Raw genomic sequence first — 23,115 nt, 5'->3', positions numbered from 1 at the left:
TTGTAATGGTTTTGCAACTCAGAAATGTCAATATGAATTCATCAATACGACTTGGTTACACCCTGTAATGGCATTACACAATAAGTTTGGTGATTGACAGGAAACTATCATTTTATCTTGTCTTTATTTGACATACATTTTGGTTTGTTGTAATTTATATTATAATGTAAAGCATATATATTTCACCCAAAAAGTCAATTATTGTCATCAAAACACCCTCCCATATTGTCTTCAATATCTGACATGGCTATTTTTAAGAATTTTGGATCTAACATGCGCACCTCCTGTTAACTTACATTGGGGGACTCCAGTTCCGATGCATGCCCTGAAATCTGATGCAGTTATTGCCTAAAACACTCGCTTGTTTAGCATGATCTAATGCTTGGAACAAATCAAAGATATAATTGTGCTATTCATCTTAATAACTTATGTATCTTCTGCAATAGCACTGTATTATCTTGTATGCTAATATCATCTATGTCTGCAAGCAGGAATGTATTTACCATCAATCCTTGAATAGTCTCCAGGTGATTATGTATGTTGATAGATTTTGAGACGCATAGTTTAATCGAGACAGGTGTTTATTATTGTAAGAGCAGTTAGCAGCTTAGCATTGATATGTTTCCCGCAACATATTATACATGATGTATTACGACTGATGTACAATGTACATGTTGCAGCCTGGGCAAAGAGTTACACAGACTACACAGTGGTGCAGGAAGGAGACAATGCCACAGTCACCTGGAAGATGCCTCTGTCTGGAGATTGGTTCAAAGTGAGAACCCCTGGTGGTGGAGAACTACTGCTTGTGACATCTTCTGGCATCTACAACTCGGGTAGCTACTGGTGGAGAGTGAAGATCACAGGAGTTACTAGATTGTCTGACGCTGTGGTGGTGAGGTTCACACTCTACAATGTTGCAACTGCTGATGCTGGAAAATTCAACTGTACGGGGGGAACTAGCTGTGAACATGTCCTGGTTGTCTCACGTAAGTACTCTACACTACGTGTATGTTGTCATCTGAAACAGTCAACAAAACAATAAATTGTATGCATAGTTTCACTCTCACCTGATGATATGTGGACAACATGATTAGATTAGATAGAATCAGTCCATTTTTGCAACACTATATGATTCATTCCCGAAAGTTTTGATTATAGGTAATTTTATCAAATACATTCAGAAGAGAGCATTGACTAGAATTGTACATTCCTTTCTAAATTATATTTTTATGTTAATTATAAATTTGAATTGTTTGATGAAGTACCTTAGGGCATTCAGATTCATATCATTATATATGAATCAATAGTATAAACATCACTCACACACCTCATTGTGGTTCTACAGAGACTAGGTTGCAGCTGTCTCTGATCTAGCTGTTGCATCATTACATACATAAAACTGATCATATGTTTAGTTTTTATTAGTTTAGTTTTATTTTGTTTTCGCCTCTGCTCAGTGGCAATATTGACAACACTGTATACATGATTACCACATGGAATAACCTGCTATAGCTTGCTTATCAGTTATGACATTAATAATAAGGACATATATAAGGCAAACAATGCACATGGAACTAATGCAAACTAAAATATATGCCAAAAAAATACTATTTTAGGAGTAATATTATATCAGATGTCGACGTGTATATATATATATATATATATATATATATATATATATATATAGAGAGAGAGAGAGAGAGAGAGAGAGAGAGAGAGAGAGAGAGAGAGAGAGAGAGAGAGAGAGAGAGAGAGAAACATTGACTAGTTGTGTGAAGCACCCTGGAAATATATCATTGTCTATGAAGTGTTAGAACAAATGTGATCACTCTCAGTATCCACCGTTGACTTCATCCCGAGTGTGTTGTTCATCAGTGTTTCAGCCTTCTTCTAGTGTCTTTTATAGAGTTAATATTGACGACATTTGACATTTGCATGATTCGTGATACATGTATGGAAACTGAGAAAAAGTGTTCATGTGCAAGTCATGGGATTTGTCCCAGGTTTCTGGACAAGTTTATGAAACATGCCGTTTTAACAAATCACACAGTTGATGAAGTCAGTCACACGTATCAGTGGCAAGGAATTTCACAGTTGCCAAGAGCAATATTGCTCGGCTTTGGGCAACATGGCACCCTATATCACCACAGTCAGGGGTAGAAATTAACATATTTAGTCCACTAGTCCTTAAAATGATAACATATAGCAAAACCCTTAAAAATGGCAAATTTCTGTTAGTTCTTATGATACTTTAACTATTGGCCAGTTTGGCAAGGACTACAGGACTAGTGCAAATTTCTAACGCTGAAAGTAGTCCCAGGTTCGCTACATCAGGGCCCTTCTGCACAGACTGTATTTAACTGTTTAGGAGCTGCAGGATTACCCTGCGTTGGCATTACTTAACCATTGTTATTGACTCCAGCAGCTGCAGTGGTGTCCATTACACCATCAGTGGCTTCCCCAGTGTTGATGTTGCATATGGTGTAGTGATGAATTTCAAAGAAAGATGGGCTGATCTGGGTGCATCGGCGACGAAAAGAGCGTTATACCGAATGTTGCGTACAAGAAGTAGATCAATGCTAACCACAGAATCTGCAGCAATTATGTCACATTCTTTGGGAAGAATTTAACAAGGTATCATCTGCAAAGGTGGACACACAGGGTACTAGGCTTTACGACTGCCATGCTTGAGATAGTGACATAATCGGCACATTCAAAGAAGAGTTTGATGAACTCCGTTTCACTTTTTCACCTTCCAGACAGACACCCTCCACGTGTCCCCTATAAAGGAGTATGTAGAACCTAAATCTAAATTAAGTCCTGATCAAATGTGAATGACACTTTGATAAGCCATCATTAGTTTGGAAGAAGGAGGATAAACTTCGCCTCTCTATTTTGTTTTGTTTTTCATTTAGGAAATCCATTGGCCATGTTAGGTGATATAACTAATTGCTAGCTTGGAAAATGACTGGTGAGCTCATCAATTCAGGAAGTGTATATATGATTTGCTGCTGAGTATAAAACATGAATAGGATAACCAGGAAAATCAACCTTTAATGTGCACAATTTAGCACAGATCGAGTTCAATTGTCATACCCCAAAAGTACTGTCGAAAATGCTAGAAAAATGCTTTTCATCCTTCATTCGATAAAAACGAATCATAGGGCTATGAAAATAGCACATACAAAAATAAAGTAAATGTGCTTTATCTTGCGTATTCTAACTGACACTGATTTGCGTAAAAGGGTACATTTTCAGGTAAAATGATGATAAACTTCGTGCCTTGCAATGCATATATGTGTCTTGAGGTGATTACCTCACACCAGCACATGCATTCTCACAGGTGTAAATGTCACCTGAGTTAGGGTGGTCTCAAATTATAGCTGTTATTGTACTTTGTTGAGATAAGTGTTACGAGGGTAGCAATTGAGATATACCTGTACTATATTTGCTTCGAAAAAAGACGGAATGGTCAAAAGCTGTGAAACGGGTTGACTATTGGAAAAGTTTGTTTTTTTAATACAAGGATCATTTGTTCTACTGAACGTAATCGTCAGCCCCCGGTGTGCTTCAAGGAAAGGCTGCATTGATCAACCATTTGGATGTGTGAGTTTGAATGTTGTGTTATGTCTTGCCACGAACCCTTCACAGTCAGCCCAGATGAGTTCAGTAGGGTTGAGCTTACAATGTCTGACTGGTGTATGTAAGACAACGTGACCGTGTTGTGCTGCTAGGTGTTCTGTCTTGTACTTTACTGATTTGTTGTTCAGTCGAATTGGTTATTAGTTGAACTTTCGTTTCAGATGTTCTGAAGTCGACTTTGCAAGATATCAGATATATCTGCATGGTCGCCTTCAGACTTCTCGTTGTTGGCGCGACAATATCTGGTTCCCAGGTGTTATCCATGACAATGACCCTTGGTTCGTTTAGATTGAGTAGTAGTTCATATTCCAACAAATCTATTAACACATCACCCCTCTCGTCCTTATGATAATCTCCAGTTTTCTTTTTCATCGAGAAAACTAGCTTACATACACCACAATGATCATGGATTGTGTGTGCAAAACAATGACACAATTACTTTTACCTGATGTTACCATTGGTGCTTTTTGTCCATTTGACAGTAACCACATGTAGTCTGTGGAATCATTCTAATTCACCCAGGTTTCATCAAGATAAATGATATGGAAGCCCTTACTGCGATAGTCATCTCGGGTGTGGAGATAATGTGACCTCAAAGACAAGATGGATTTGTTTTCCCTGGAAACTGCTCTGTCTTCCCAAAGTGCAGTGTGTCGAATTCATCTCTTGGAGAGCAATAATTAATGTAGTCCGGGAGCAGTGGGAGCAGTGTTTCAATAGGGTTGAGCTTACAATGTCTGACTGGTGTATGTAAGACAACGTGACCGTGTTGTGCTGCCAGGTGTCTTGTACTTTACTGATTTGTTGTTCAGTCGAATTGGTTATTAGTTGAACTTTCGTTTAGAGATAATGTGACCTCAAAGACAAGATGGATTTGTTTTCCCTGGAAACTGCTCTGTCTTCGCAAAGTGCAGTGTGTCGAATTTTGCTAGAATTGCTTTTGTGTGCATTAGATGTTTCATGAAGACTACAGTCACATGCGCATATTTCTATAGTCCGTTTCAGACCTCCCTCATTGGACTTAATCTGAACTTGCTGTTTTCGTTCAAATATTTCACTTGAAAACATGTTGCTAGGACTCCTTGTGACTGAACCACAGGTACGTAGATCGGTAGTAACTCGGTATTTCAATAGCAACAGTCTGTGAAACATTCTATCTTATTTTAACGGACAGAAATCATTTTTCTAGAATTAAAACCTTTGTAAAAAACCTTTTTGCAATGTCTTTAAAAAAAATGATAAACATTGTATTTCAGATGATTATATTAAATGTAGATAAATATTTCATTACAACACTATATGTATTCCTAAATCACATCCACTTTATCTGAAATATACGCAAAATTGATAGTGATATACACTGATTAGACCGATACCTTAATAACTGAATAATTCATTTTATTTTTACAACGAATAACATATCCATTGAGATAGGAATATCAGCCCATAAAAAAAACCAATTTATTGTCCTGAGTACATAAATAGATACGGAGACAACCAATGTTGTATAGGGGTTTGTAAATGTGAACTTTTCCGACACTCCGGAAATCACAAGCAGTCCCAATGATATATTCATGGTTAAGAATATGGAAACTAAGTATATTTTCTAATTGTTCCATTTAAATTGTAGGGTGTTGATTGTATTTGGATTACACATGTGTCTATGCATCTACATTTGGTTTCGACTGTAATCCAAGTGCACCTGGTTTGATATTCATGATTACTCCACAGCAGCTGTATAAGTGGGACAAACACACAGTGCAGGCATTAAATAAGTAATTCGAATATGTATATATTACAACAAACCATTATACACTACACAGCAACAGGAACGCAAGTGTTGGAACAAAAGACAAACCAATTGGTGTCAAGTCACATGTTTATAAAGATAACTGTCCGTTTAAGAGCTGATGGTGGTTGTTTCACTGGCATTACATAAATTTATGAAAGAACGCAGAATGTGAAAGGCAGTTACCCTTTGTAGTGACAGATTACAGTCTCCTCAGTAGAGAGTATGGTCGCCTTGGGCTATCACATCGAGTTTACAAGTGTCTGAAAGCAAGTCTGAGGCAAGAGGTTCCGCTCAAACACTAATCTCTGTTCAAATTCTGCAAGTCTACCTGCTTGAATCCGGCGTTCAATTTCGTTCCAAATCTGTTCTATATGAGTCCTGTCCTGGGAGAGAATGGTGTCGAATGGAAACGAATAATTTACGTCCCCTCTTTTTAATCATGTTATATTCTCCCGCGGTATGATGATGTGTTCCCTTGCAGGAGCTAGAGGTTTATTTTCAGGCACAACGAGCAGGCCATCTCAGGCAATGAATACCTCGTGGAGATATGTTCTTGATGATAGTCGGTTTCTCAGATGGGTAAAGTGGATATGGGTACGTCATAGTTCTCGGACTGCATGGCAAACCAGGCAACTCTGCTTGTGTAAGTTAACTTTTCATCACCGTGAATAATATCTTGGGTAGATATCTTGGGTATATATACAGTCCATTAGGCAAAAGAGCACACTTGACAAGATATATTTGTGTGGTTGTGAGTTGGGGCTGATGACAAGAATGTGCAAACTCTTGGGCTTGCGGAGAACTCACCACGACTATATACTCTCAAAGGCCTGGACACAAGGCTTGCAGTTAGTGAGGATACAACATTCGGACTGAATACAAGATTTATTTTCGGACTGTGTGAGTGTGAGAAGTCTTTACTTGCCAAAGAGATTGAAAATGCCTCCATCTCACCAGATAACTTGTCTGCTATGTAACATTACACTGAAGATGCCAGCTGGTTTAGGCTTGACACTGCTCGTAACATTACACTGAAGATGCCAGCTGGTTTAGGCTTGACACTACTCGTAACATTACACTGAAGATGCCAGCTGGTTTAGGCATGACACTGTTCGTAACATTACACTGAAGATGCCAGCTGGTTTAGGCTTGACACTACTCGTAACATTACACTGAAGATGCCAGCTGGTTTAGGCATGACACTGTTCGTAACATTACACTGAAGATGCCAGCTGGTTTAGGCTTGACACTGCTCGTAACATTACACTGAAGATGCCAGCTGGTTTAGGCATGACACTGCTCGTAACATTACACTGAAGATGCCAGTTGGTTTAGGCATGACACTGTTCGTAACATTACACTGAAGATGCCAGCTGGTTTAGGCTTGACACTACTCGTAACATTACACTGAAGATGCCAGCTGGTTTAGGCATGACACTGCTCGTAACATTACACTGAAGATGCCAGCTGGTTTAGGCTTGACACTGCTCGTAACATTACACTGAAGATGCCAGCTGGTTTAGGCATGACACTGCTCGTAACATTACACTGAAGATGCCAGCTGGTTTAGGCTTGACACTGCTCGTAACATTACACTGAAGATGCCAGCTGGTTTAGGCATGACACTGCTCGTAACATCACACTGAAGATGCCAGCTGGTTTAGGCATGACACTGCTCGTAACATTACACTGAAGATGCCAGCTGGTTTAGGCTTGACACTACTCGTAACATTACACTGAAGATGCCAGCTGGTTTAGGCTTGTAACTGCTCGTAACATTACAAATGGCGCCTATGCCATGGCGTTTGACTGAGCCACTTTATTTTCTCCCTTGACTGTTGGTCGCACTGAATACTGTCAAGTGAAGTATTGTTGGAAGCACAATTAAGAAAAGCACGGGCCAGTACCTCGAAAGCACTAAGGAAGGACTGTAATGCGGTTGGTGCATGGTGTATGAAAAGATTGTATGGATGATTGATGGCTGTTAGTTGTCAATGTTCATGATTCTATCTCAGTTATGGCTATGGACTGAATTTTTGAATGTTGAAATACTTAAATCTGAAATGGAATATTATGTTGACTTGTATTATTTAATCATTTAACCCATCCTGCTATTTTGTGTACATGGCCCGTGTAGCTGGCAGACAAAGGAATTAATTATCTGAGTTGTCTGGCTTAAACAACTAATCCTTCAACGGTTGTTACAATCTAAAAGGCTTATTCTAAACGCTGCGGGGCGTTTAATTAGTGTGAATGGCGTGTAGGCTGATTCAAATATATCATTGTCGAAAATGCTTCCGACTGATTCGCTGTTTGTCTAGCAAACAATGAATTTAGCAATTGAAAATTAGCCAACTACGCAATGGATACCACGTGGAGATAGCGTTTGATGTTTGATGTGGACATGGGTACGTCATAGGCCAGAGTTCTCGGACTGCTTTGATCGAACGTAACGTCAATCATGTGAGCAGAATTTTGAACTCCCTTTCTTTCATTTGGACTTTAGTGACAGGCATTCGAGTTGCCTTTAAACCCTGACATTGTTTTGTTAATAATGATTCTACCATGAATTTGGAATTTACTCGATTCTGATTGGTCAATCAGAGGCTATTAAATTACAATAAACCCCCTCTGATTGAAACATCTGGTTTGACGGCCGCATCACCGCGGAAGTTAATATTCATAGAATAGTACTATTTTCAGTCATTGTCGGTAGGCATATTTAAATAATTATATCTACAATTACAGGTTACAAAATGCACAGATGCGGTTATTTCAATATTCAAAGGATTTGTTGCAATACATTTCGTGCAGAAAAACACGACAGAAATCAACAAAGGGAATGTATTTACGTTTTGGAGACAATAGAGAGCTTGGAATTTTGGTGCTTTTCTATATACGACTGTGACGTCATATTTGTTGCGTCACAATGAGCGATATGGCGTCATAGTGCCGAGTGTAGAGCGAGAGACTTGCAAAGCTTGCTTTGTTTTCTTTAGGGATTCCCGACTCATGTTAGCTTACCAAGTTGCCGTGCTTATATGCTTCCAATGCCTGTCATATGTTCGAGTGAAGTATAACGGTGTTTACAAACCATATTTTGTTCGGTGATTCCGTAATTCAGATCGATAACCCACTCAAAACAATGAACTCAACCCATGCCGCTTCACTCAGTATATTTGCTAACACCAAAGAGTTCGCGTTTTATTTAGTCATGGTAGAATGGAGATAAACATACTGTGTTTTCAATGTAGAGCTAGGTTACCTGTAGATTTAACCGCGCTAAATATAACAAATTCAATTTAGCGGGGTTAAATCTACAGCTAATCCTAGCTCTACATTGAAAACACAATATGTTTATCTCCTAAATAGCATTACTTATTTTATTCGAAGTTTCAAGATCTGCACAGTAATTTTCCCTATCACTCTTAGTCACGGAGATAAGCTTTGTAATTATTGTTTACATTTGCTCTGTTATAATGTACATGATCGTTTTGTTAATATGTATGCATTTCAGGAGAGGAATGTCTATAGGATATTTGTCATTCAACTTCGATATAGTGTAATAGTGTTTTATGTCGCATAACCTGAGATACAGCAGAAATAACATCAGCAAATATGAGTGCACATAAACTATTAATGACAGAGTGACAAAAACGTATCTTCCCTCCTCTTTTTCCATTTCCTTATATACTACGTTTACTTTAGCTTCTCAGGCAAACAAGGCTTTAGTAGCGATTACAGGGATGATGTTCAAGCATCAAACATATTCTAAAATCTTTGTAATATTTTACCCATTTTGCTATATGGTGCGTAAATACGGTGTACATAAGTAAGAGAAGAATGAAATTGTACCTTATAAATATAGTTTGAAAATAGGAAACAGATATTCAAATACCTCTGTATTAGGTGAACAGGGAAGAATGAGAATGTATGAACATTGCGTTGTGTGAGAGTAATGAAGCTTTAGATTATGCTATTAAGAATGCCTTTAGGCAAATAACTAATCACTGTTATTTAATGCTATGTAAATATGATAAAGAAGGTTATAAAATTGAATTTCATTTGTAAGACGCACATTGGTTCGATATGGATATGGTAATGTATGGTCTCTGCAGGATGTTAAGCCTAAAATTATTTTTATTCATTAAGCAAAGTACAAGTGATTGCAAGAATGGTCAGATTGTATATCTTATTCACCAAGACGAGAGTCATATTGCACCTACAAATCCTTATTACAACCTGAACACTATTTCTCATCAATTAATAGTGTACATTTAAGAGCCCTTACGATATTTAAATGTTGTTCGAATGATTACTACACAAATATAGCGGTCATGAGTTTATGCAGTGTTTGTGGAGGAGATGATGAATATCATCTATTATGTATATGTTCAGCTCATACTAACTTAAGGTCAAGATGTCTGCCCTTTGCCCATTATTATGAATATCCAACCATGCATACGTTTGTATCTTTACACACAACAAATGTTGACAGTATTTTATTCAAGATAGCCCTTTATCTTGAAAAAAATGTATACATTTTTAAAATTCCAAAACCAATGGCAATTGAAATGCTCTGTCAATCACATGTCTGTATTATCTGATTATATGTAATATTGGCCACATGGCCAGACTTTACGAAATAGAACCACGTTTTGTTTTAAACTAGAATACATTGAGGATGTATCATCGTATCACTTACCAGATATCTCAACCGTATATAGTTATTCTAATAGATCATCATGTCTCAGTGTGCCCAACGCCTTGGAGATATATATGAAGAGGCAGTAAAATCTTCCCATTTTCTTACTTGGGTATTTTTAATGATAGATTGCAGTGTAAGCAAGTTATTGTTGAACAGTTTGTTCTAAAGTCAGATTGTTTTTCGCTTATTAAATTGTTAATATCACACCATTTTTGAAGCCTCTTTTTCAAAACAGAAGTGAATATTTTGCATAATGTACCCATTAGTGATTTACACATGTGGTTGTCTGTATGCAGCTTTACTATATTAATCCCCAGCTGCTTGGGAAATACACATTGTTGAGAATGTTTTATATATTCTATTAAGAATATCTTTAGGCAAATAACTATACACTGTTATTTCATGCTTTGTAAATATGATGAAGAAGGTTATAAAAATTGAGTTTCATTTGTAAGACGCACATTGTTTCGTTATGGATATGGTAATGTAAAGAACAAGTGAATTGTTTCTGCAAGAATGGTCAGAATGTATAAATAATTCACCCAGACGAGATATTGCATATTGCACCTACAAATCCTTATTACAACCTGAACACTATTTCTCATCAATTAATCGTGTAAATATGTACCCTGTGATAAATAGAGATTACTACACGCGTGTCTGTCAGATATCATTGGTCTTCCAACGAGTTGTTTCAATGGTATCTAACGAGCGAAAGCGAGTACCTTTTTAGCATCGAATCGATGCATTTTGTCTATTCTCATGATCGCAGTAGCGCGTTAATACGTAGTTCCACTGCCATAAGTGACGTCATCCTATGTACTGCTTACTACTCATAATTAATGTGACCCTACACAAAAAGGTTTCTGCCATATCTGTGGATTATCAAGGCGATGATGATAATGCAAACTAGACAAAACCAATTAACAGGCTGGATGTGGAGTTTACACCTAAAGGAAATTACCATATATGTACAACAATGTTTACTTCGGTATGAGACCCGTGAAGATCCAGGGAAGAATAGGTCTTCAGCAACCCATGCTTGCCGTAAAAGGTGACTGTGCTTGTCGTAAAAGGCGACTAACGGGATCGGGTGGTCAAGCTCGCTGATTTGGTTGATGCATGTCATCAATCCCAATTGCGTGGATCGATGCTCATGATAATTATCACTGGATTGTCTGGTCGAGACTCGACTATTTACAGACCGCCGTCATATAGCTGGAATATTGCTGAGTGCGGCGTTAAACAACAAACCAACCAACCAACCAACTTCAGTATGACATGACTACCGGTGATCGACTTTTACAAAATGGCGTGTTCACTGACAACAGTACACGGGATTTTCAGCGGAGGATTTTTGTTGATTAAGGGATCGTATATAAATAAGTAAGTTTCACGAAAGTAATTAGAAAAATTCTGACAGTCCGTGTATTGTTATTTGTTTTATGTTTTCAAATGTAACTAAGAGAATTAGTCAGAAATGCAGATAACTACCGTAGTCGTTGTGCGTGATTTAACGTCAGCCACAAAGGACTGAAACGTTTACGTTTTCTGTTGATTTTACTACATTGTAATGTATATGTTTAACCTTACCTGACGCCACACAGTGCTTTAGCTTCCCTACCTCATACAAACAGACAGTACTGGAACGAAGAGACAGTCTAAGCACTCACTCGGGCTGAGTGGGTTAGATTGCTGACTGTGTGCTGGTGATTAGGTGCCTCACCCTGGCTGGTGTGGGTTCGAATCACGGACGGGACTCAACCCCAAAAAAAGTACAAGAATCTGTACTTTACTAAGAAAGTGTTATCCCAAATATAACATTTGTTACATTTGACCACTTTCTAAATGGCAATGTGTATTCACAATGAAAATTATTATAACCCAATTAAGATAGAAACCTTTGAGTAAAAACTCAATTGCTTAAAAAGTTATCTGGGGCTCTGATCAGATGTTCACGGTAAAGACGGCATCAACACTGGCGATGTGAAAACATTCCTTCATGAACTGAATATGTGTAATTCTAATGTAAACGAAATGTTGATCATATATGGTTGAACATGTTAACAAGGTTTTTGTTGGTGCTGCACATGTGACCTCTGGTTGATCCTTACTCAAATGTGAAGCGACGCCACAAAGTATGGTTTGGCACGCAATGTAATGTTAATCGAGGGAAGCATCTTCAGTCCAGACTTACTTTCCACAGGAATAAATCGTGTGAAAATAAGCGACGTCTGCTAAATGCAAGATAACTTTGTGGTAATCAACCGTCGGTCAATATGTTTTCCCTTTTGTGTACACATCAAGCTTCTCTACATCATTGTAACAATTAAATCTTAAATCTACTCTACTGTATAAACACTGTCTCCCTCCTGTATGAATACTTTTCATACCCTGTACATCACTAGCTTGATAACGGTGTTGGAACCTACACCGAAACGTCGCTCCCAATTGTAATAAAGAAGTTGTTCATCTATATAACTTATCTTTACTTTGTACTCCGACTTTTAAATTCCTCTCAAAGAAGTTTTCCATACGTATTGCCAGTTATCTTCTCGTGTTTATTTAGCTTTTCTCCTTTTTATCACTGTTATACAGCTTATCAGCTTGTAGATGTGCTCTGATTTAATTAATTAGTGATTGTTGTCAGCTAAAATTGTTTTTTTGATAATTCTATTGCCATCTTTACTTACAACTAACTGATGATAATAGACCAGTGGACCTATTACCACGTTTTCGTTATTGCTTTGTTCATTGTTTAATGATACCGTGGTCTCAGGAGCACAGCTCCGTGATCGTGACAGGACAAGTGTTATTTCGGGGCTCGTCTGGGAAAGCTCTAGTTTATGATTAGAGGGTTCTTATTGGTACTAGGTAAAACTCGGTTTCTAGTGGTTGAATCAGAAAGTGGTGAAGTTGTCAGAGGTTTCGAGGTGTCAGACAATTATCTTCTTGTTCTGTCATCAAATGGAGGTATTTCTCACAATAGTGCAGGTTTCCGTAGTAATTGCAATTTCAATGATCACGATTGTGGTCCATATGGTAGACATACTAATGGCAATGGAAGTCGTGGTCCAAGTCAGGGTCTTAGTAGTGGTCAGTTTGTCCAAGCTAGTGGTCAGAGTGATACTCAAATTGATGGAAGCAAGTTAGTAGATCTGCTGGTAGTGGTAGCCAAGGTGTTATGCCAGATCGGGTAAATCAAGGTGCAGTTATTATGGCATATCCAAACACTAAGTCGCAGATTGTTTTGAAAGGAAAAAGGGATAATTAGGTGTCAATATGCTTTGTTCAGACCGCAACAGGCGTGGGAGATAGCTCGATACATGTAGACGGTCCAGTTGGTGGCTATGGTAAATATGTGCATTGTGTTTCAGTGTCAGATGTGTTCAGTAGGAATCAGTCAAGCAAGGTGTCAGTGCACAGGGACATGGGAGCTTGGCAATCACTGTTGTTCACCTCAGCCGTCCCCGACTTTAGTAGGTCCGCTACTGGTGACTTTGCAATTCTTAGTGGCATATGTCAGGGCTGTGTGTCTGTACCGTTATACAAATGGTGGCTAGATAGCAAGTTTGTTACTGGTGAAGTTATTGTAGGCGTCATGGACATATTGATATTTTCAAGTGTATATGTCTTGTCAGGCAACGATTTAAAAGTTACATGTTGTTCAGGTTGATGCAATCAGGCGTTAGTGGTTAGCCAGATAATATAGAAATCTTCCCGACGTGTGTCACTACTAAGTTAAAAGTCAGGCAGTTAGACGAGGTAATGTTTTTATTCAACACCTGTGTTACAGCTGTATTAATGGCAAATAATGGTAGTAGTATCGATCAAGAAGTCACACAGGATCGTGTTAAGGCAATGGTATTGCGAGGAGAGTGTTTTTCTTTCTACGATTGCTCAGGAGGGGGTAGCCACGACCAATATGATAGGGCCAGCTAGTGCTAGGGATAAGTGAGGTCTTATCCAGGTCAACTGGAATCAGGAGCCGTTGTATAGTGCTAAGAAAGAAGATGATTTTTTAAAGGCATCATCAGGCAGAGTTAGACGGTAGCGATATAACTCAGGTCGTATTTCCGGGGGAATTCAGAGACGGTGTTCTCATTTTGACTCATGAGAGTTTGTTTGCTGGTCATCTTGCTAGGACTAAGACCTTTGAGCGTGACAGTTATTTCTGGCCATAGATGTACAGTGACGTTGACAATTACTGTGGGCTTTGCCGTATTTGCCAAGAAGCAGGAAAACCGAACCGGGTTATTTCCCCCACACCTTTGAAAATAGTGCCAATTTTGGCCGAGGCTTTTTTAAAGGTCCGTTTAGTCGTGGTAGGTCCGTTGCCTAAAACTGCTCAGGGCAAACAGTACTTGTTAATGGTAATGTGCATTAATACGAAGTTCCTAGAGGCTATCCCATTATGTAACGTCACTGAGGCTGTTGTGACTAAGGCTGTGATTAAGTACTTCACTGGATTGTCTGGTGCATCAAGATTATTTACTGACCGCCGTCATATGCCCGGGGCTATGGCAACAACATGAAACAGAAAAAAACGCAAACCTACTTATTCTGTGGATACTATAAACATAAATCAAAGTTTCTTTTGAGCTGGCATGAATATTAAAATGATTAGCAAGTCTATGCTCATAATTCCCTGTATATTGGTCCCACATCAAATGTTCTTCATGAATACCGTAAATCATAAAATTAACGGAATAATGAGTCACCATATAAAATGTGGCATGAAATATTTAAATTATTGTGATATTATTGCCATTATTTTTACTCCAGATTATTACAAACAAAAGGTATTATTTTTTCATATAAAACATGGAGGTATGGAGACTATGTTGATTTTTATTAACATTGGCATTGTTACCATGATTATTAATTATTAAGGATATTAAGTTTTGTTTGTTGTTCAATGTCGCACTCAGCAATTTAAGGATATTACAACATACACAAATTTAAGTTCAGTTTGCACTATTAAATTTGTAATATACTCTTTAAAAAAATGAAACTTGACACTGATTTAAAAATGTAATATAATGCGATTGTTTCAAAATAGGACACAGAAACCATAATTATAAAAACACTGTTTGAAGATCAATGTACACAATGTTCAAAACATTAATCGTGTCACCTAGACAGACACACGTACACGATACAGTTTATGTCACAGGGGTACAGAAAATATCAGTATCGGTTGTCCCCACCATGTGCATCAATCACCGCTTGACACCGACGACCCATAGATGCAATCAATTTGTCAATAACACGCTGTTGGATGTGCTGCCATTCATGCTGAAGTGCATCAAGTAGCGCCGTTAGTGCTTGGGGCGGTGGATTCCTTCTGCGAACGCGTCGATCCAACTCGTCCCACACACAATTAGGGACAAATCTGGTGACCCGGTCTGGTCAAGGTAATGTCTGGATATTGTTGTGCTGTAGGAAGTCCTGACAAACACGTGCAATATGCGGTCGAGCGTTGTCCTGCTGGAACTGTCCGCCATGAACGTTGACGTGAGGAAGAACGTAGGATCAAGTCTCTGTAACGCACACCTGTCAATGCACCTGCCACATGCACGAGAAGCGTCCTACCACCGTGATTAATTCCGGCCCATACCATGACCATCCCGCCGCCAAATGGGACAACCTGCTGCACACAGTTGGGGGCGTAACGTTCACCCCGACGTCTGTAGACTGATGCGTGCCCATCAAAACGTGTGAGTAGGAAACGGGACTCGTCAGTAAACAGTACATTTCTCCACCTTGCACGTGCCCATCTAACCCTCTGTTGGCACTAAAGCAGACGGTCCGCCAGATGACGTGTCATCAATACATGACGTCGAACAGGTCTTCGTGCAAAAAGTCCAGCCTCCCTCAGTCTGTTGTGTACCGTTTGGGTTGTAGACGTGGCTGTGGTAGTTCGGTCTCGGAGGTGTCGCAGCCGGATGTGCTTGGGTTGTCACACTTCGCCTTCCTGACCTTGGTCTGTCGTCAACTCTGTTGGTGTTGTTGTATCGGGTCCACAGTGCGGAGATTGTCTGTCTGGATACGCCAAATAGCCTGGCCTCTTCTTGCTGAGTTGCTCCAGCTTGTAATCTCCCAATGGCGTTGTTCCGTTGAGCTGCATTCAGTCTTGGCATTCTGTCACCGCCTCTACTGCCGTTATGAGGACTGTATGAACAGCCGTTGATGTTGATTTATATACCCATTCAGCAGGGGGGCCTGCATGCCTAAATGCAGGATCCTGTGCTGCACGTTTTTTACAGGCGGTTGCGTTTGCATGAAGCATGTAAAATTGATCCCCCAAACGCTACGTTTATGTGCTTTGCATGTGTTTTCGCAAATTATAGACACATCATCTTTCTGTTGACTAATTTGGTTCTCATTAAATGTAATTATTTTAGATATTTGGCAAAAAGTGGTTTTACATCTATGTCAATTTTCTTTTTTTGAAGAGCATATATAAACAAAGCCGGGTTAATCACAAACATAATTGAATATAACATATTGACTCTTAAGGATCGCTCTTAATGAGCAAATTTCTATGTGTTCTAATAGCAACAGGTCATACAGTTTGATCAGGAATTACACAATATTGTGGTGAGAAGGTTAATGTTACTTATATCGTGCATCAGACCAAATCTTCGCATGACAGGATAATGCATTAACTGGAAGAAATGCCAAGTGAAATGAACGACCTTGTGCAATATATCATTTAACCTACCAAATTCGATTTAAGTTTTCAATGCACAGGACTTCACATCAGGCATAGTTCACATATGCAACCAGGTGACAACACAGAGTTTACTTTTTTGTCTTGTATTTTGTTTGTCAGCAAACCTGGCTACTCTCCTAATGTCTGTCAACAGATTGGGAGGTACCAAACCTAAGGCACTGAGAACAATGGGGAGTCGGACAACTTGGTACTTGGGGTGCAAGAGAGACATTTCGAAAGCGAGGTCCGCATATTTTCCATGTTTTTCCTGAATCTTGTCAATCACATTAGTGTCAAAAGGAACAGAAAATTCATTTTTGGCCTGGATACGTCTGAGGCTGTTTTCGTGCCTATTCCAAAGAGTTTGGTATTTATCATTTTCCATGACGCCCTCTACATATTCTGGGTTGTATCATGGATAGTCATCTGTGTCAAAACCACAAGAATGACGAAGACGGTGATAAAATGATCGAGTTACACCATCATGTCGCTTAAGATACTGTGTTTAGCTTGGCATCCACTGACAATGTCTTGGACAGTCTCATTCAATTCATTACATAATCTACATTTCATTTCTACATTTTGACGCAAAATCACACATTGACGGTTTCGAGTTGGAAGTGAATAGTCCTGAGCAGCAAACAGAAAGCCTTCTGTTTTACTTTTCAGGCCAGCTGACCCCCCTCCAAGCGAAGGGCTCTGCAGGGTTGCTTACCAACTCAACACACTGCATATACACTCGATGCAGTGGTCGTTCAGATATTATTAGGGCTCTATGCCTGAAAGGCAAGAGACCTATTGTAATCGTTCGATTTATTATTATTATTATTATTATTATTATTATTATTATTATTATTATTATTCCGGCGTTTTTTGTTCCAATCATAACTCAAGAACTACAGCTCGGAATCTCTTCAAAATCGACACCAAGATTCCCTATGTCCTGAAGCAGATACCACAAAAATCCCAAGGCCGTAGGCCCAAAGACCAAGGGCAGATAACCAAAAAACAACATTTATGTTGGCCTATTGCTCCCAAACCGCTTGTCCGATTACTTTCAAAATTGGCATGTGTCTGCTGCTTTAGGTGCCTGCCATTTTTTGTTCTTTGACTTTGGCCATTGGTCACGTGGTTTGGCAGCCATATTGAATTCAAGGTTTTCCCAGTGTTTTGGGGGTACATGTCATCAAAAGCATGGAACTCTGAATCCGCTTAATCAAATGCTTCCAAACTTTCTGAGAATTGTCTCCATACACAACAAATCAATATTTTAATAGCTGTATTTGGCCATCTTTGATAGTTGCGGCCAAATTTGATTTTGATTTTCATCACCGAAATTTTACTTTAAAGATCATATCTTGTAAGGTTCTTTAAAGAAACTATTGAAAGTTTGCATGAAGTTAGTTTCACATATGTACTTCATTTTGTGTTCTTGGTTGCATGCTAAAAGTAACACTGCTTGGTGGTAATATGTGATTATTTATTTCAAAAATACTAAGAATGAAGCCTCGTAAAATCTAGGTAGGATTATTTCCCTTTGACTGTAGACTACTCTTGAAGATGAGGGTTACAATTGGTCTTCAACAGCCCATGCTTGTCTTGATAGGCGATTATCAGGATTGGGTGGTCAGGCTCCCTGACTTGCTAATTTATTTCCCAATTGCCAAATGCTTACTTTTGACGGGTGGGCCACCCGTGCCCCCCGACACCCCCAGAACAGGCCAATTTCTTGCGGCCATGTCCAACCTGCCTGCAGTTACTATGTTTTACGACGTTGGTACAAACAAACCATTTGATGATTCGAACATGGTCTAGGTCTGAAATGGATTTAGAACACTCTGATTCACTCTAGCACGCTCAATTTCGGAGCGGTGACGTCCTGCAAACGGTGACTATCTTTTGACTGAGTTGGTACAAGCAAACCCTTTGTGGATTCGAACATGAGGATTCGAGGTCGTAGATAGGTTTAGAACAGCCTTTGACACCCGGCACATGCGAATGTCACAGCGGCAATGTCCGCAACCGCTGCCTACATTTGACAGAGTTGGTACAAGCAAACCAGTTTAGGATTTAAACATGGTCGAAGTCAGAAATGGGTTTAGAAGATAAAGGGTATACCCCAGAGCCATCAATTTCGTAGCGGCGATGTCCTGCAAGCGCTGCTTAAATTAGACGCGATGGTACAAGCAAACCATATAAGGATTCAAACATGGTCGAGGTCGGAAATGAGTTAAGTAGCCCTCTGACACTCCGGCACACGCCAATTTCGTAGCGGCAATGTTCTGCAAGCGGTGTCTGTCTTTTGACGGCGTTGGTACAAGCAAACCATATGAGGATTCGAACATGTTCAATGTAGGAAATTGGTTAAAACACTATGGGACACCCAGGCACATGTCAATTTCGTTGTGGTGATGTCTCACAAGCAGTTCCTTACATTTGACGGCGTTGTTACAAGCAAAACATTTGAGGATTCGAACATGGTCAAAGTCAAACGTGAGTTAAAAACTCACTGGGACACATGTGGTGATGTCTCGCTAACGGTTCCTTGCATTTGACGGCGTTGGTACAAGCAAATTTTGTGTGTGTATGTAGAGTGGGATCGTAGAGGCTATGTCTTGCAAGCGTTTCCTTACTTTAGACGGCATCGGTACAACCAAACCAATTGGGGATTCGAACATGGACGAGGTTGGAAACAGGTTCAGCACTTTATCTAAGCAATGCGACAGAAACCCGGGGTCCTGGCGAAGTCAGAACACTAATCCGTTTGACTGTAGCTCAATGGACAAGGGAGCTACGCTCCCGGACTATTTGACCCCCTGCCACCCGGCCTGCCACCCGGCCTGCCACCCGGCCTGTCACCCTGCCTGTCACCCTGCCTGTCACCCTGCCTGTCACCATGCCACAAGCTGCCGTACAACAGACCTCTGAATAGCACATCTTTAAACATTTGTAACTCGGAAACTACAGGTCCGATTTTGACCAAATTTTGTGTGTGTATGTAGAGTGGGATCGTAGAGGCGATGTCTTGCAAGCGTTTCCTTACTTTTGACGGCGTCGGTACAACCAAACCAATTGGGGATTCGAACTTGGACGAGGCAGGAAACAGATTCAGCACTTTATCTAAGCAATGCGACAGAAACCCGGGGTCCTGGCGAAGTCAGAACACTAATTCGTTTGACTGTAGCTCAATGGACAAGGGAGCTATGCTTCCGGACTATTTGACCCCCTGCCACCCTGCCTGTCACCCTGCCCCAAGCTGCCGTACAACAGACCTCTGAATAGCAGACCTTTGAACACTTGTAACTCGGAAACTACTAGTCCGATTTCGACCAAATTTTGTGTGTGTATGTAGAGTGGGATCGTCTAGATATGTATTGTAATCATATTGTCCTCTTGTAATCTTTCGATTTATTATAAGGGCTCTATGCCCTGGGACACCCTTCTACACGTCAATTACGTAGCGGCGTCTTTATTTGACGGCATTGGTTATAAAGAATCCATTTGAGGATTCGAATATGAGCAAGGACTGGAATGGGTAGAGAACAACCAAGAAAGCTCTGGCTCCCGCCAATTTTGTCGAAACGGACTAATGGCATATGAGGTGAGGTGAAATGGGGTTTAACGTCGCGTCCAAGATTATTGCACTTATATAGCGACGTGCATGTACGTGTGTGGGGCTGCTTGTACTAGTCCGGACTGATGCCGATATATAGTGCTAGCTCACTGAGATACCATGCCGCAGTTTAACATGAATACCCCACTCAGACACAGTATACTGACTCCGAGCCGACCAGTCCTTGTTTTAGCCCGTTAATGGCGAGCGCCAGACAGGGTAACAACAAGTACCATCTTTTAACGTCTTTTGGTATGACGCGGTCGCTGATCGAACTCCGGACCTTCCGCTCTCCGGGCGGAGGCTCTACCACTAGACCACGGAGGCGGTCTAATGACATATGAAGTAATAAATTACACTATAGCATATTCATCTGCAATGCATTTATAAAGTGGATTCAAATTGACTGGAACTAAATGATTTATTGGTATGAGGGGCGGTCGGGTAGCCTAGTGGTTAAAGCGTTGGCTCGTCACGCGGAAGACCCGGGTTCGATTCCCGACATGGGTACCAATGTGTGAAGCCCATTTCTGGTGTCCCCTGCCGTCATATTGCTGGAATATTGCTAAAAGCGGCGTAAAACCATACTTACTCACTCACTCACTATTGGCGTGAGATGTATTTTACCCGTTGCTCTGAAACCGCTACTCCGATTACTTTCACACTCTACATGTGCCTGCAGCTTTAGTTGCTTGACATCTTTTGTTCTTTAACTTTGGCCATTGGCCACGTGGTTTGGCAGCCATTTTGGATTCAGGGTTTTCACAGTGTGTTTTGGGTACACAGGTCTTCAAAGGCATACGACACTGAATCCACCACATGAAATGCTACCAAACTTTCTGAGATTTGTCTCCGTACATAACACATCAAACAGTGATATATTTGATGGGATAGTTATTAGTTTCGGCCATATTTGATTTTGATTTTCATATCCCCCGGCGTACCATCAACTCATCAAAGGCCCCAATCAGCCATAATCCCGTTGCTTATATTACTGGCTTCATCCTTTGTTTCTGTCACTGACTTCACCGATGATTGTCATCAATACCCTTGTGTGTACATAACAGGCTTCTCTACTCCAGTATAACAACATTTACTCTACTGCATAAACATTGCCTCCTACTTTGTATAGATACTTGTCAACCACACTTGCTTGATAACGGTGATAGAACCTACACCGAAACGTCACTCTTAATTGTAATAAAGAAGTTGTTCATCCATAAATTCTTATCCTTACTTAGTACTCCAACTTCTAAATGCTTATTAAGGAAGAAGTCAGTGAAATATCAAATTGTTAATTACATTATACAATACTCTTATGCACTGTATTATAAAGCGGATTCGAGTAGGCTGAAACCGAATGACTCAGTAATTCTCGAAACCATAGAGCCCGACATCGCTGCCCGCAGTTTTATTTTTTATTATTATTATTATTATTATTATTATTATTATTATTATTATTATTATTATTATGTTCAGGCTACCTTAGATGCAAAGATAAACAAACAATGATGTTTTGTGGGATATAATGGGCAGAGTGTGGATGATGCAGTCGGGGGCGATAAGCAAGGTCCCACCGCGGACTAGAAATCGCATACAGACCCTGTCGCGGGTCAAGTTGTCCCTCCACCGTGATTGGCAGACAGGACCCACAGCAAAGATACTGTCACTGCCCCCGCGGAAACAGCGGGCAGAAGAATTTGGGCTCACGCTGTAGTTAGCAGGCAGCCAGAGTATTGTACACACACCAGCATTGTGTTAAACCAAACCCCCCGACTGCACCATGCCAAACAGCGGGGTACAAAATGTATAAATACATTATGCACACCGATGACATCCACACATTATATTTTATTTTGATTAAATCATTATGTGGAAGGGAGTTGGGGAGTGGATAAGGGTGAAAGTTACATACTTACCCGAACTGTACCTTTATTCATCACTAAACAATGTCCTGCATACATCTGTTTTAAAATTGGCCATGCCCGCCCGGTTTAAATGAACTCCCCGAGGAGTATAAAATGGAGCGTCCTGTTTGATCTGAGGATGGCTACACCTTAGACCCCCCTCTTCCCTGATCACTCCCGCAATCCGCCTATTAAGCGATTTTCTTTTCACTTCAATTCTTTTAACATGGCTGGCCCCTCACCAGGTTTGTCGAGGCAACATGTCTGACCATACCAATTTGGTATTCGGGAGTTTAAGCTGAGCGTATGTTATGTCCAGATACATGTTGTCATAAAGTTCCTTTGTCCCCTTGGTACACAGATCCTTTGATCCAAGGTGGATAACCAGTAACTTCGGCTGGGGATGGCGGGCAACAAGTGTATCCACTGCCTTGCAGAATTCACCCCACTCCATTCCGCCCTTTGCATGCCAGCGATTTCCCGTCAGTAGGGAGTCCGATGTAGTGGCCAAATGGTCGTGGAATCAGACCATTTAACTGGACCCAATACACCATACGTCTGAATCTTAAAACACACTTTCAGCATTCTGCTTTCTACTTTCCTATTAATTTATTTACGGTATTTATTTATTTATTATTTATTTATTCTGTATATTATTAGAGTTAGTGAAAAAGTACGTATTATCCCGTTCCCCCGTGGAAACGCAACAGGCGGGAATTAGTGGTCAGTCTG

At 40.1% G+C, this 23,115-nt stretch overlaps 1 protein-coding gene across 1 annotated transcript in view; it reads left to right on the top strand.

Moving 5' to 3' along the window:
* Positions 1 to 907: 907 nt before the first annotated feature.
* Positions 908 to 23,115, top strand: part of LOC139458420 (uncharacterized) — a 41,699-nt gene continuing 19,491 nt past the window's right edge. Inside the window, exon 1 of the mRNA XM_071239846.1 lies at positions 908 to 989. The gene's annotated coding sequence lies outside the window, so the exon portion shown is untranslated. The remainder of the gene's footprint in view (positions 990 to 23,115) is intronic.

Source organism: Haliotis cracherodii, unplaced genomic scaffold (assembly GCF_022045235.1).
Source record: "Haliotis cracherodii isolate W230 unplaced genomic scaffold, xgHalCrac1.p SCAF_12, whole genome shotgun sequence".
Classification (NCBI taxonomy): domain Eukaryota; kingdom Metazoa; phylum Mollusca; class Gastropoda; order Lepetellida; family Haliotidae; genus Haliotis; species Haliotis cracherodii.
This window is presented reverse-complemented; position numbering and strand designations above follow the sequence as displayed.